The sequence below is a fragment of the Lactuca virosa genome, chromosome 8, assembly GCF_052849685.1.
Source record: "Lactuca virosa cultivar CGN04683 chromosome 8, Lactuca_virosa_CGN04683_v6, whole genome shotgun sequence".
In the NCBI taxonomy this organism is placed as follows: domain Eukaryota; kingdom Viridiplantae; phylum Streptophyta; class Magnoliopsida; order Asterales; family Asteraceae; genus Lactuca; species Lactuca virosa.
The window spans coordinates 112,732,360-112,745,814 of record NC_136433.1 but is presented as its reverse complement, the minus strand read 5'-3'; positions in this window follow the sequence as shown (position 1 = coordinate 112,745,814).

Sequence of the window (13,455 nt, the reverse complement as noted above, 5' to 3'; positions counted from 1 at the left end):
GATTGGTTTGTTTCCCAGTTTATCAATTAATTTGAGTTCGGTCATTTTCTTTGGTACACTAGTCATGTCGGATACCTGCCAAGCAAATATATCAATATTTTCTTTTAACATCTTTATAAATCCCTCTCGTAACGCAATTGGTAGTCATGCTCCAATTTTATTCCTTGCTTTGGGTGTCTATAACTTATTACAACTTCTTCTATAGCCTCTTGTTTTAGTTTTGACCCTGACTTTGTTATATATGTCCCTTCCGTTATAAATATGGCGAAGGATGTTTCCAATAGTTTGTTATGAATTGTTCCATACCCACTTGGTGCTTTGAACTGAATTAGGCCCTGTATTTTTGAAGCAATGGATTCAAACTTCTTCATGGCGCTTCTCCCAAATATTATGTTATACAGTGATACCGACTATATGATTGTGAACTCTAATACTTGCGAGTTTTCAGCATTTGTCAGCGAGTCTCTTAAAGTCGAATGGTGTGGATAGTATTCCTTTAAGCCATACTGAATTTCACGCGAAACTTATTAAATGCCTTGCTGGTTGTTTGAGAATTTTCTTTATTTTCTCTGGTAATTGTAAGAAAAAATGGTCATGCATGATCTCGGTTGAGCTTCCATTGTCGCAACATATCCGATAGACGCCTATGTCATGTATATGTCCATATATGAGTATCAGTTTATCTCCCTTCAATGAGTGAGCAACCATTTCTATGTGTTAAACATATTATGTAGACATGTAGGATCATCCTTCTCTTCTTTTTGTAGAATCTAAGTTCCTTCTAATCGTTTTTTGCTTATATTTCATGGGTTGTATTCTTTGGTCGGTGGTTGTGTTCTGGTTGTTTTCGTCGTAAAAAACTTCAACACCTCCCCTACAACACGGATGGCGCCAATGTTGTTACGGTGATTTCCAGGTACATGGGTATCTCTTCCTCTATGGACCTTGTCTAATAAGCATCTGTGAAGTCACTATGTATCAGACAAGCAAATACTATGTCAGGAAGCCATAACGAGGCTTGGACCCCGATATTTCTCTCTGATGCCTAAGTTAGATCACGACTAATTGCCTATGATACTGCTCTCCTTTTCTTACCTTGTGTTCGTTCTTCTGGAAATATTTAAAGGCGCTTGTGGTTTTCCTGCTTTAAGATCGGGTCACGTCCTTCCTCGTTATCCAGTTAATAAGGAGTTACACCTTTTATTCTTCCCTTATTCTTTTAATTTTGTAGATCCTTTCTTTTTCATAAACCTTGGCATATGTTTCCCATACCACCCTTTATCCTTGTGGTATTAGTGATCTCACATGGGCTTAGTTATGATCGACCTTGTTAAATGTGACTTGAGCATTTGGAGTATTCCCATGGAGCATTTGGAGCACTTAGAAGTCAATGGAGAACTTGAGGTTCATGGAGCATGTAACAAAGGAACGGGTCATATGAGAAGGGTATGGATCATCATACAAAGGAATGGATCAAGTGATAAAGGAAAGGATCCTCCAAAAGTGGTTTTGGATCAACTTGAAGTGGTTTGGAGCAACTTGGAGTGGTTTGGAGAAACTTGGAGCAACAAGGAGCATTATGTTGTGCCATATAAAGGGAAGTTGGGCCATCCTTAGGCATGTTGCGACATGAAGGGAGGAGTTGTTCCATTTGGGTGCATGTTGTGCCATAAGGAAGCCTTGAAGAGCATGTTATGTTGCCAAGAAGGTAAGTTGTGCTAAGAGGATGAAGTTGCACCATCTTGAAGATATGTTTCACTATTTGAAGGATATGTTGCACCATGGAGTAGATGTTGCACCATCATGGATCATCTTGGTACATGATGCGCCATCTTCATTCCTTTGATGAGTCATGTTGACCCATGTATGCTTAGAATATGATCGCAATTAAGAAATACACCATGATCTGCCACCATGATGGATGTTGGACCATTAGTGTTCATGATGCGCCACCTATGCATGATGATGCTCTAGTATGGTTCAAGGTGCTCCATCATGTGTGTTGTTGATGCTCATGGTTTGTATGACATGGATGAATGTTCTAGAAGATGCTACATGGCATAATATGATTGGTTTTCACCTTTCATGGGCCTATGGGCCAATTAGCTTGGCCCATTAGGGTTTTAGGTTTGATCCCTCAAGTATAATTAAGGGTACATGCTAAATCATTTTGTGTCATTTTTTGTATCCTTAATGAGTAGGGAAAATCTGTGGTGAATTGTACTTGTAAGCTCTATTTGAAAACTCTAAAATAAAGAATACTCCACTCTTACCCGTGGATGTAGGTCACATTGACCGAACCATGTAAATATTGTGTCTTTGTGTGCTTTTGGTTTTTCTTGTTATCCGCATCCTAACAAGGTTCATCAGAACATGGCTAGTGGCATCAGATTTGTTTTGAGTCTTGACAAGCATCGTCTGATTTCCTAACAAGTGGTATCAGAGTTGCAGTTGGTGTTCTGTTGATTTAAGATGGCATCTCAAAAATTCAATTTGGAGAATTTCAATGGTTCAAATGATTTCACTTTTGTGGAAGGTGAATATGAAGGCTCTTCTGGTTCTACAAGGATGTGCACCGGCACTGGAAGGAGAAGCAAAATTGCCAAAGGACATGACGGCTGAAAGAAAGGTGCATATTCTTGCAAGAGCGCATAGTGCTATTGTGTTGAGCTTGACAGACAATGTACTGAGAGAGTTCGTGGATCAAACAAGTGCATCTTGGCTCTTTGAGAAATAGTGTGACAAGTATCAGAAAAATTCTCTGACGAACAGGCTATATCAGAAGCAACGTTTGTATACTCTTAGGATGTCGGAAAGCACCCAAGTGAAGGATCATCTGGATAACTTCAATACGATCATCATGGACTTACAAGGTGTGAATGTAAAGACTAAAGATGAAGATCAAGCACATATCCTCTTATGTTATTTGTTGAATTCTAATAAGAATTTCATTGATACCATGTTGTATGGTAGGACAACGATCGCTGTCAATGATGTGAAGGATTCTTTGATATCCAAGGAACTAAAAAGAAAAGTTTCAGTTGGAGAAGAAGTTTCCAATTCTGGTTTGTTCGCAGGCAGAGGAAGAACATCAGAAAGAAGTGGAGGTAGCAAAGGGAAGTCATGTTTCGAATGTAAAGCCAACATCAAATCTTATAACTTCAAGGAAAAGGGGCACTTCAGAAGATATTGTTTGTTGCTGAAGGAAAGGAATAATGGTGTTGGACCAAGCAACAACAATGTTGTTGTGGTTCAAGAAAATTATGATGAAGGGGGTGATGGTGAAGTTCTGACAGTATGTATATCTATTTTCTGTTGATGCTTGGATCCTGGACTCTAGAGCATCTTATCATATGACATATAATCGTGTCTGGTTTGACTCCTTCAAAGAGTGGAATGACACAGTCAAGATGGGTGACGATTGGGTAAGCAATATCAAGGGTTGTGGCACAGTGAAGATCAAGATGCATGATGGTATGGTCAGGAAACTAGATTGTTGGTTCGTCCCGGAGGTTTGAAAGAATTTGATTTCTCTTGGAACTTTGGCGAAGGATTTATTAAAGTATTCTAGAGAGGGTGAATGGTTAAGATTCTCCAAGGGTGCTCTTATAGTTATGAAGGTAAGGATGAATCCTCATGGGATTTATATTCTGTATGGCTGTATGGTTGGGGGGACGGTGACTCTATCCCAATCCTTGGATCAGTATGACGATGAAAGGAAGTTGTGGAATCATAAGTTGGGGAATGTGAGCGAGAATGGGTTGTTTGGTGGAGATGCAACTGGAAATGCTAAACCTGGTACAACTTGAGTTCAAGAGATATAATGCAGGTTGAAGTTCAGTTCGGTTCAACACTCAAGCAAGGAGATCCTCGAGTGTGTTCACTTAGATCTATGGGGTCCCTCTCTTGTGAAGTCTCATGGTGGATGTTAATACTTAATACTTTGTGACTTTTATAGATGATTACTCAACGAAAATCTAGGTGTACTTTCTGAAGACAAAGTACTACGATAATGTGTTTGGGCGGTTCAAGGAATGAAAGAAGATGGTTTAGAAATAGTTCGGGAACCATGTCAGCTCACTTAGAACAGAAAATGGGTTGGACTTTTACAAGGCTTCGTGTGACAACTTTTGCAAATCAAAAGATATGGTGAGGCATCACACTGTACGGATAATACCACAACAAAGTGGAGTGGCAAAATGAATGAACTAAACACTGGTGGAGCATGCTCAGTGCAAGCGATTATCTGCTGATTTATTGGATCAGTTCTGGGTGGAAGCAGTAAACACTGCTTGTTATCTGGAGAATAGATCTCCTTCAACTACAATTGATTGTAAGACTCCTCAAGAGGCGTGGTCTGGGAAACCCTCTGAGAATTTTGGTTTACGAATATTTGGATGCCCTGCTTATGCTTGTGTGAATGATGGTAAACTGGAGTTGAAGGCAATGAAGTGCATATTTCTAGGTTATACATCTAGAGATGTGACCTTTGAATGTACTATGTGTAACTATAGAGGAGGTGGTACAAGTATTGCGAGGAACGATTAGGATGCTAGCCAGAAGGTGGAGTTTGAAACAGAAACCCCACACAGTCTTGTGATAAATGTAGGACAACAGGGTGGAATGGATCAGCATAGATATGAGGAATCCCTTGATCAACGCATGGAAGAAGTGTATGGTTATGCTTATGCCAAGAAATACAACACAATGAAGCTTCTGGATAATGAGCTTTTGTTGATCGATTTAGGAGCTGAAAAGAAGATAAAAAGGATGGAGATTCGGATTGATAAAAGAGTTGGGTGGTTATACATTTCTCCCTATATTGAGAAAGTCTTATGGTCGTTCTATCGTGATCAGTCCATTCGTGTTGGCACTTATTTGGCAGTTCAAGGAAATCGAGAGAAAGCTCAGTGGGAAGTGGTCAAGTTGATCTTGCGACACTTTAAGGGAAAGATTGATTTTTGCCTGGTGTATGGTGAAAATGCACAACATACGGACTTGGTTGGATTGATAGACTTGGACCATGAAAGTGATCTGGAGATATGAAGATCATTGGCAGTTGGTCTTGTTCAAAGTCTTTTTTTGAATGTGGGGAAACCTATCATGTTCTATGAAGGGTTATGCATTCAAACGTCTTGTACCAAGGAGAACCCGGAAGACATGGTAACAAGTTTATTTCGAGGAGAGAAGTTCAAGATTTTATTGGACTTCGTTGATGTTTGCAGGAGGTAAGCTCCTTCGGGGCTTGACGGCAAGAAGAGAGAGGAAGTTATTGTTCGATGTGGAGTTCAGAGGATGTTCAAGTCAAGGTGGAGATTGTTAAATGTGACATGAGAATCTAGAGCATTCCTATGGAACATTTGGAGCACTTAGAACTCAATGGAGTAGTTGAGGTTCATGGAGCATGTGACAAAGGAACGAATCATCTGAGAATGGAATGGATCATTAGACAAAGGAATGGATCATTAGACAAAGGAATGGATCAAGTGACAAAGGAACGGATCTTCCAAAAGTGGGTTTGGAGCAACTTGGAGTGGTTTGGAGACTCTTGTAGTGGTTTAAAGCACCTTCGAGTGGCTTGGAGCAACTTGGAGCAACATGCAGCATCATGTTGTGCCAAGTAGACGGAAGTTGCGCCATCCATAGGGATGTTGCGCCATGAAGGAAGGAGTTACGCCATTTGGGTGGATGTTACGCCATACAGAAGCCTTGAAGAGCATGGTACGCCACCAAGAAGGTAAGTTGAGCCAAGAGGATGAAGTTGCGCCATCTTGATGAGATGTTACGCCATTTGGAGGAGATGTTGCACCATCATGGACCATCTTGGTACATGATGCGTCATCTTGATTCCTTTGATGTGTCATGTTTATCCACGTATGATTATAAGATGATCATGCTCATGATGTGCCACCATGATGGATGTTGGACGATTAGTGTTCATGATGTGCCACTTATGCATCATGATGCTTCAATATGGCTCAAGGTTCTGCATCATGTGCGTTGTTGATGCTCATGGGTTATATGACATGCAAGAATGTTCTAAAAGATGCTGCATGGTAGAATATGATTGGTTGTCACCTTTCATGGGCTTATGGGCCAATGGGCTTGGCCTATTAGGGTTTTAGATCTGATCCCTCAAGTATAAATAGGGATGCATGCGAAGCCATTTTATGTCTTTTTTTGTATCCTTGGTGAGTAGGGCGAAAATCTGGTGAATTGTACTTGTAACCTCTGTTTGAGAACCCTAAAAAAAAGAATGCTCCCCTCCTGTCCATGGACGTAGGTCACCTTGACAGAATCACATAAAGAATGTGTCTTTGTGTGCTTTTGGTTTTGCTTTATCTGTATTACTTCCTAACAAGGGTCATCCGAACTTGGCAAGTGGCATCGAATTTATTCTGAATCTTGACAAGTATCATCTGATTTCCTAATAGACATGTTCCTTGTTAGTTCAAGAATATGTGTATGATTATTTGGTTTAATGTACATTCGTTATGGCATGTGATTGTAGTCTTTTGGTTCCTTTCCTGGTGGAGGCGGACCGGTTGTTGGGTTGGCTTGGATAATCGGCCCGGGTACATCATTATATATATATATATATATATATATATATATATATATATATATATATATATATATATATATAACAAAAAAACATCAGATACATATCTCTTAGAGTAACCATCTTACATGACTTTATATAACCAAAAAATCTTCAGATACGCACCTCTAATAATAACCATCTTATTTGACTCTCTTATTAATGGTTTTGGCTTAATCAAAAGTGGTTTTTATTAGAGGCACCCGATTATTTAGTCTGATAGGAATGTTCAAATGGGAAAATTATATAATCGATAATGTGAAAACATTTATGGACCGCTAATCTATAATGAGAAAAAACTGACTCCTTTTTTATAAGGGAAAGTTATTTTTATCATAAACATTAGACATACATTAAAGAAGCACATCAAAATCTTTTCATTCATTAAATTAAATTATTGATTTCTCATAAAAACACATCGATTCTTTATAAAAAATCATTAACTCTTCATTCAAAATCATCGATTCCTACTATCAAATAGATATCATCGTTCAACCTTGTGCAAGTTTGGTCAGCTCGAGAAAAATCATTAGAAATTATCCCAATTTATCGATGTCAACATCATCTTTCATTTATCAATCATCGAAATTTCATCAACTAAGCCTTCATCAACATCATACAATATTCAATGATTGAAAATAAATCAGGAATACCAAAAAACATTGAATTTTTTATATTCTCGTTTTTCATATATTTTTTCCATAATTTTCGATCTCAATCTACTGATTTGTCATCGATTTTGATAGGATTTGATTTGTATTTGTTGTTCAATTTTTAATGTTTTTTCATATTTATAGAACTTAAATTGTATTCCCACTGCCAGTTCGAAGATGTGCTCCGTAGAGATTTGTTTCTATTTTCTTTTATGAAAAAATCTAGTTGGTTCTGTAAATTCATATATGATTCAGATGTGGGTAACATACATCATTGTGTGTTGTTTAAAAAAATAGACATGGAATTAGAAAAAAAATTGAATATACCACGTAATAATCACATGTGAATATGTAACGTCCCATTTTCATAGTAAATATTTTAATTTTTAATTAAGATAAAATATCATTCTCTTAAACCATAGCAAGTAAAAGCATTTGTTCCAAAAACTGAAATCATAAAATCAGAGTATACCACATAACATGGAATCACAGAATACGAAAGTTGTTGATAAGTGTGTACAGTCACGCCTTTGACTTCTAACGATCATCTGAAGTACCTGGAAAATGTTTAATTCACAACTATAAGCACACAATTTAGTGAGTTTCTCCAAAATACCACATACCACAATATGCACATACTGCACACATGTATCGGCCTTTAGCACGAAGTTGGTCCGCCCCTCCCCTCGGCTTTCAGTACAAAGCTGGTCCGACCTGGCCTTCAGCTCAAAGCTAGTCAACCCCTTTTTTCCTTCAACATAAAATTGATACGCCCTGAGTCTCTTGGCCTATATTGATCTGTCCTCAACTCATCACAGAATATGTCTATACATATATATATATATATATATATATATATATATATATATATATATATATATATATATATATATATATATATATATATGTGTGTGTGTGTGTGTGTGTGTATATATATATATATATATATATATAATAGATAACAAGCAGTCCAACACCACAAACAACTAAAAAACTAGTCTGCCTACCTATCAGCATACAACAACACAATCACATCTTAACATACTGAGGACTTATGCAACACACTATGCTATTATTGGCAACCAACAAATGAATGCATAATTGTATTTACTCAGAGCTAAGATAGCCACTCGAATAGATGATCCAATCCTAAAGCCACAACCAAACAAGGAACAAGTAATAAGGTCTATATCAAGAGTTCTTAGGTTATCTTATTTGACTACATATAATCCCTACGACATTCACTTGACAATCACCAATACTATCTACACTCCAACCAGTATATCAACATACAAAAGACTATACTAGCTTACTCGCCCTAATAACATACCATAACTCATCTACATCCTATCATACACGGGTATATAGTGTAACACAAAGTTGGGTATATAGTGTAACACATACTATAGTAAGGATACTCATATTACATATGAATAGATAATCACTACAACTCGCATGAAATCGAAGGCTTGACTTGCAAACCACCTAAGCATTAAATAAAAGTTGAAAGCTTAGTCTACGACATAAATCCTAAATATTAGCCTAAGGTCAAACTTAGTCAAAAAGTCAGCAGGTCAACAAATTGTTCAACGGGCGCGCTACGCCTCATTGTAAACTCCCCGCGTCAACAAAAGGACAAAACAATCAGACCACATGGCCAAAAAGCAAACATGAACCGGTCTTGATAGAAAGCACATTACGACCTCAGAAGGCGCGTCGTGCCTTAGCCATACTCATATTCTTAAAAACAAATTATTCCATTAGGACAAGCCTCTAACTCTCATACCTGGATCCCACAAGTTTCTTAATCGATAATGTTCCCAAATTTATCCATTCCAAGGCTCCAAACTACCAAGATCTAAAACCCTAGGTCATAAAATGTCCCCAAATTTACTTCTCTTCATGCAGAGTAAAGAGAGTTCTCACATGCATTATTTACTCCACCAAATGACTATATCTAAACATACTGTGACATCCCCATTTTCTCGGCCAGAAAAGACCGATTTTGTTTATGCTTTATAAAAATCAGAGAACCTCTTTTAATAAAAATGTTGCGGAATTTCTTCCCAGAAAAAAAAACATGATAAATACGTTATCAAAGCATTTCCGAAGAAATGTGTTTTTATCCATTTTAAAACATTTGGGATGTCATCATCAATACAGAAACATAAGCATAAACAGAACTTACATTCATTTAAACTAGTGATCTACATCTCTTTTAAATCTCTCAGTGTAAAGTAGCTTCATATCGACACTTGTGATACAAATAAGCTTGAGTGGGTCAGGTTGGGAAACCTGGTGAGTACATAGGGTTTTCAACCCACAATAATATAATTATTATGTTAAACATCAAACAATCAACCCAATTACCCATCCCCATTATCTTCTTTACTCTTAAGGATCTTCCCTAAGATTCAACTATTCCTCGTTCATTCATTCCTAAGGAGTATCCTAAGGAATCGGCACTAAGTCTGCATAGTCGACAGGGTTTATCTCGTTTATTGACAGTATCGTTTTCGAGATTCCACTTCCAATACATGTCAATGTGTTTTTTAGAGTACACCGGGTGAACACATCGTTCACAACACCTACAGGTTGCGAGCCTGCTAGTGTTCCACTAGACTGTCTAGAATAGTCTGTGGTTGTCATCCATACTCTACTAGATGACGGGGCCATCGCTTGGGTCATCGTTTGGATCATCGTTTGGCTCATCGTTTTGGCTCATGATTTTGGCTCATCGCTTTGGCTCATCGTTTTGGCTCATCGCTTATGTCATCGCTTTGCACCATATTTCATCACTCATATATCATCACTCATCATTCATCGCTCATCATTTATCTTATCTTTTATAGCTCATCATTTATCTCACCTCTAATCTACCCATGTTTTACCCAACACATTTTGTAGATATAAAATACATATACAGTTTAGATCAATTAAAACATGTATAAAACGTTTCATCCAGCATAGAAAGCAAGTATTCAGAAAGTATACACACATAGCACATAATTTATATAAAATACTTCATATCTATGTGTAAGATGAAAGTAACTATGCACTCACCTATAAAGGTTAGGACTCGGCACTTGGACAACACTTCGTTACTCTTAAAACAATTTTCCTTTGACAAAACCTAGTATCATTACCACTAGAGTTTAGTCTAATGTTCAACAAGACTAATTAATAGTCTTGTTATTATTACTATTATATAAGCGTTAAAACAATACTCTTCACCCACAATGTACAGACAGGGGCCAGACATGAAACACCGGAGGGCAGGATCATTTTGGCATATAGCACTTCTGAAATCCAACAACCCAGGTGGCCTTTCAAACCGGGTTCCCCGTACCGTGAGTGGTTAAAAGAATATTATAATGACACTTATATATCCATAATAATAGCTCAAATAATTATTATAAGGTCCTAATAACGTTACTATATTTAAATAAAACCTATATTAAAATATATGGTAGGCGTATCTTACTTACGAGGGGGTTTGGCTAGAAGCCGGGCTCTGTAGGGGCAGGACTTCCGAGCCGAAAGCTCTTCTTCTCGGAGCCGACGAGCGCTCTGGGGCTTTCTTCTAGCGCTAGGGGAGTTTTTGGGAGGTTTAGAGAGAGTGTAGAGAGAAGAAAGAATGGGAAAGGTGTGAAGAAAATGAGGGTGGGAGAGGTTCTATTTATAGGGTGAAATATGGCTGAACTTGGTGCCACATGTCACCATCTGGTGGCAAGACTTGGGGAGAAAGCAATGGCTAAGATTGTGCCACATCACCCATTTTCGCACAGCACACTTCTGACTTCTAAAATCCGTAACTTTCGCATACGAGCTCCGTTTTTGACGTTATTTATATCCACGCATAGGTAAAAATAAGATCTACAACTTTCCTTTTGACTCTGTCGGCTAACTCTCGACCAATCTTTAATTTTACAGTAGAAGGTGACTACACTGTTAAATGCCCGCGTAAAATTCATAACTTCTACATACGGACTCCGTTTTCGTCTGTCTTTTTGTCGTTGAGTTCCAATTAATGAGATCTTCAATTCTCATTTAGGTTGCGTTGGCCAAAAACCGCTCGATCTAAAATTCGAGTTTCAGGTCGTGCACTACTAGGTCAAATCTTAGAAAAATCATAACTTCCTCATAGGAAGTCAGATTTGGGCGTTCTTTTTATGCACGCTCTCGGTTTAACGTATACTACAACTTTTGTTTAGATCACTAAGGCCAAAATGTCCTCTATCGTAAATTCACTATTTACATCGCGTAGTGTCGTGCAGGTTTTGTCGCGAAACTTCGACGAGCCATAACTTCTTCGTTATAACTCGGATTTCGGAATTCTTTATATGTACGGAACCCTTGTGACATATTCTATAACTTGGTTAAGATTACTCCTTCTAAATAATCTTCCATCAAAAACTCATTTTTATGCGCATTGTCTCTAAATTGACTAGCCCGGATCTACGGGCGTTACAATTATCTCCCCGTTACGATGATTACGTCCCGGAATCATCAACGAAACAGGGCTTGTATAATCACTCCCTATGTTAACTCTTCATCCTAGGTAATAACCGTAACTTCTATGTTGCTTCGAACGAGTATTCAACTCTTGGACTCCTTGACTGCAGGCGGTGCTCGATCTTGCACCTGCTCCCTATCTCACGTTAGACTCCAAATTATGACCTTCAAGTCACAATCTCGATCCTTACTGGAGACTGTTTCTTTTTCTTAACAAACTTAAGATAAGTTCTTTTATTACTACAATGGACCGACGTGTCATATTCTAATGACCCATCATCGCATGTTGCAACGATTAGACTCAAGTCTCTTAGAGTCAAATTCTAGAACAGACTATACCTTCCTTCATGTTCTAATCACATCTTAAAAGGTAGCATTTCTAGCTACAAGCAACTATCGCGATACCTCTACTGATCGCTTTGATTATCTTTTATTTCAATCTTCTGGCTTAAGTCAGATGCTACATCGAACTTGGTTCTCTGAACCACATAACATACTCATCGTAGTCGGACTCAATTTGATATGACCACTAGGGTCAGAATAACAATCATCTTCTTAGTCATTACCGAAACAATGGTAATGACATGCACAAAACGGAATCAACTACTAGCTTCTTGGTAACATTGTGACTTTCCCTGATCTAAGTGTGAGTCCTATGCTTCCGGTAGTATAGGCCTCTACTACCATTCACACCTACTCATACTCGTCCCAAGTATTGTCTCGCAGTTTTACAAGTCCCCATACAAGAAAATCACATAACAACTTAACACATCAGATAGAAAAATGAAGGTTTTATATTATTCCTTGAAACGATTACATATGTGTTCAAGTTCACCCTAGATGTGACATCCCCTAATTTCTCGGCCAGAAAAGACCGATTTAATTTATGCTTTTTAAAATAAAATCAGAGAAATCTTTTTAAAAGATGTTGCGGAATTGGTCCCCAAAACAAAATATGATAAAAGTTTGTCAAAACCTTTCTTTAAGAAATATATAATTTCATTTCATATCAAAACCTCGGGATGTCATGTTCCGATACAGATCAAAAGCATAAACAAGACATTATAAGCCTTTTAAAAGTTATTTACAACTACTGGCCTATAATCCAAAATCTCTCATCGTCCTCCGACTATGCTCGGGGTCCACTACCTGTAACATAAAAAGCTGAGTGGTTCAGGATTGGGAGCCTGGTGAGCGTATAGGGTTTTCAACCTACAGTAATAATAAACTTATTAAGTTCACCAATCAACAATAACCCTGATTACCCGTTCCCGTTATCCTCACTTTACGTCCCTAAACACTTTTCACAAGGGACCTAGCCTAAAGAATATCACCGGGATGGACACTACTGCTAAGGGGTTTCCTCAGCCATACATGTCCTAAAGGCAACCATGAGGGGGATGAAGTACAACGAATAAACACTCAAGTTCATTAACACCTACAGGTTGCAGATCTGCTAATGTTTCCCACTGGACTGTCTAGAAAGTTCGTGGTCGTCATCCAAACTCCGCTAGATGACTGAATCTCAAATCACATCGAGACCTCTCATCACTTTATTTTATCACACACCAACTATCTACCCATGTTCTACCCAACATATTTGTAGATAAAAATATATATACAGTTTAAAACTTGTATAAAACATCAACACAACAGTCACCTCAAATAAACAATTAATATATTTAC